Below are 3,249 nucleotides of genomic sequence, written 5' to 3'. Positions count from 1 at the left end.
AAATCATATCTAATTTTTGTTATTTATAAAATAATTTTTAAAAAAATTTAAAATTTGACAAAAATAATTAACCATCAATTAAATTATCTGAAGTTAAGGTTTAGACTTTAGAATTAAAAATTAAAGATGACGTATTAGTTAACAACTATCATAATTACAAAAAGGTGAAAACTCAGGTGAAGTCGACTTCACGTGAAGTTGATATCTAAGAGCCGTTAGATGAAAATTTAGTCAAATCATCTAATGGCTCTCAGGTATCAACTTCACGTGAAGTTCACTGTACCTGAATTTTCACCTTACAAAAATTACTCACTTTTAATTTTTGTAATTCTAAAAACCCATTTCAGTAATGGTTCCATCGTCATCATTGTCATTAGTGCTTTTCTTGAGGCTCGTCAACAATGTCCAAGTTAGATTACCATCACCCACAGGAATTGGTTTTCCCAACATGTTATTCAGTGTCAAAAATATCTTGTGACAATCTTCATTGCAAAACCAATCGGTTTCCATGTTCAGAAAAGCAAAGCCTCTAGAAGCTAAACATCCAATGTGGAATCTGCGTTGACACTGATAACAAGCTATAAAATTGTTAGCCAAATGACTTTCCTCTCTGCATTTGGGACGGTTGCAAATTCTGCAAGAGCATGAAGGGCAGAACCAATTACCAGTAGGAACATGATCAATGCCGATACATTAGATGTGAAATGATGCCGAAAAGCGATCACAGAGAAGAATGAAACCCCCCGCGAGAGGGATGTTGATTATTGCAACCAGCATGAGCCTCGAATTGAGAGTGTGTGCACAAAGAACCGCAACAATGGCAGACAATACCAAAACGAAACAACTTTTCTTTCTGCACCAATTTATTATCTCTCCCTCCATGGCAGAAAACCCACGCCTCCTACACCACCACATTGTTGTCAATCAGCCAAGAAAGAATCATTCCGGGATTCCAAAACGTCGGCAAATTACAATTATCAGAAGAACTTCGTGCCCTCCTTATTTTTCTAGCAGCATTAGGACTTTCACCAGAATCACGACGACGACTGCCACCGCCACCGCCAGCTCCACCAGCACGTGCACAAGAACAAGTACGTATTAAATTGGATACTTGATGAGACAGAAGAGTCCAATCTTCATCGTCATCGGAGTCCTCACTCGGTTTTTTGCGTCTCCCAGGCCTACCACCGGTTACCTTCGAATTCGTTGGTTCTTGAAGAGAAGACGATGATACAACAGGTAGAGATAGGGATTGAGACTGTTGTGATTCTTGTAACAAGATGATGATACCTTAACAAAAGTTATATTTTTCTTTGTCAAAAATTTCTTCCTTTATCAAAATGTCCACCAAGATAAGTAGTATTATGAGTAGATAATTAAATTCTTGTCAAAAATTTTGATAGGGAGAACTTTTGACTTAGAGAGAGAAATGAGAGTTAGAGAGAGAGGGAGAGAAAGGGGGTGGAAAACACCGGGAAGGGTAGAGTTAGGCAGTTGAGCAGAGATCCTAGGGTTTGGAATCAAGAAGAATACTATCGCTTGGAAAATGAATCGTTTTCTATCTTTGTAGAACATCTTCCTGAATACATATCGAAGAAGGAGCTGTATTATTTGTTCAACTGGACGGGACGCATAAATGATATTTACTTATCACGGAAACAAAAAATGGAAAAGTGTATATCTTTGCGTTCATCTGGTATACAACAAAAGGTGGAGCCTTGAAGGCTATTGTGGAAATGAATAGAATGAGGCTACGAGGTAAGGTAGTTTCGGTAGGAGAAGCTCGATATCGACGTACCAACAAAGCGACGAATATCAAGAGACATCAGGAGGCACCTGACGTTCAGAATACAGATAAGTCTCAACCTCAAAATGAGGTTAGCCATAGAGCTCCAGGGAGAAAAGTGGAAGAGTTGAGGAAAGAGGGAACAAAAGGAGACCCTCACGGCAATGGGTGGACGAAGAAGATGGAAGTGTCCGTGGCAAAAGAGAATCTGGTCTGGTTGCAGAGAAGTCTAATAGGCGGTACGACTAAGGCTATCGACTATAAGTCCCTGAGGGACATGATAGGCAAGAATTTACCGCAAGTTGTGGAAGTAAGAGAATTAGGAGCGTACAAAGCACTCCTGACTTTTGATAGTATTTTAAGTGCTGAAGAAGCCTTCACGTTCAAAATGAACAATATATTGAAGTTCTTCCATAGCGTATGGAGATGGGATGAGGAGGAGCGTAGCGAAACTCGAAGGGTATGGCTCGAGTGTTTTGGTGTCCCTTTGCATATGTGGTCTGAGGCGACGTTCAAGATGATAGGCAGTCAATGGGGAGAAGTTGTGCAGTACGACGAAGCCACGAAATCATGTCTCTCGTTTAGCGTGGGACGGGTACAAATCGACACTTGTATTATGGACATTATCAGTGAGTGGATTCACATCACTATTGGTACTAGTTGATTCGACGTCCTAGTTAAAGAGGTTGGATACGAGAATTTTGGAACACATTGTAAGCTTCAGGACATGAGCAAAACTGGACCCCCAGAAGCATGCGAGATTTTGGGTACAAGCAGCTTGAACTCGATAGTACCAGTGACAAGCGGAGATCCGGTGGTTGATGGGATGCCAAGAGAGGGAGAAGCTGATAAGGATAGATTGGTAATTTCCGAAAATATTTTGAATGAATGGAGTTATTGCAATTTAATTGACTTTAAAACTCTGAGGGTAACAGAGGATGTTGTTATTGATGGATTAGCTGAATTCAAGGGATGTCGTGATCTGGTTATTGATGGTGAGTCTGAAAGAACGGCTAGTTGGGATTATGGGCTTGATGGGCAGAAATTTGGTGGCTGCTCGAGGAAAAAACAAAACCAAACAGGGCTAAAGGGTTGGCCCATTAAGAAGGCGGATGACACAAGTGAGACAGCAAGGGGAATGGGCTGGTTCGCAGCAACCGAAACCCCAAATGATGCTGATGAGGAAGGCTTGACCAGGAGGACGAGTCGGGTTAGACTCCACCCGAATACATGCTTTCCTTCTCCTAAATCGCGCGCAGCTGCGTACACCCGTGTTGGAGGGATGCGCCTGGATGCTGGTGGCGCGGGTGAAGCACAAGGCAACGGAGACTCACGAGCCTACGATCATGATGGCTGTCGAGTTGAGCGCGGCGTGGCAGGTGTGGTGGTTGGGTACGGCGCGGCTGGTTTGGATTCAATGGACCGAACCTCTTCATCCTTAGTGAACTCTCTACCGGCGGTAG

The sequence above is a fragment of the Arachis ipaensis genome, chromosome B01 (genome assembly GCF_000816755.2).
Source record: "Arachis ipaensis cultivar K30076 chromosome B01, Araip1.1, whole genome shotgun sequence".
In the NCBI taxonomy this organism is placed as follows: domain Eukaryota; kingdom Viridiplantae; phylum Streptophyta; class Magnoliopsida; order Fabales; family Fabaceae; genus Arachis; species Arachis ipaensis.
This window is presented reverse-complemented; position numbering follows the sequence as displayed.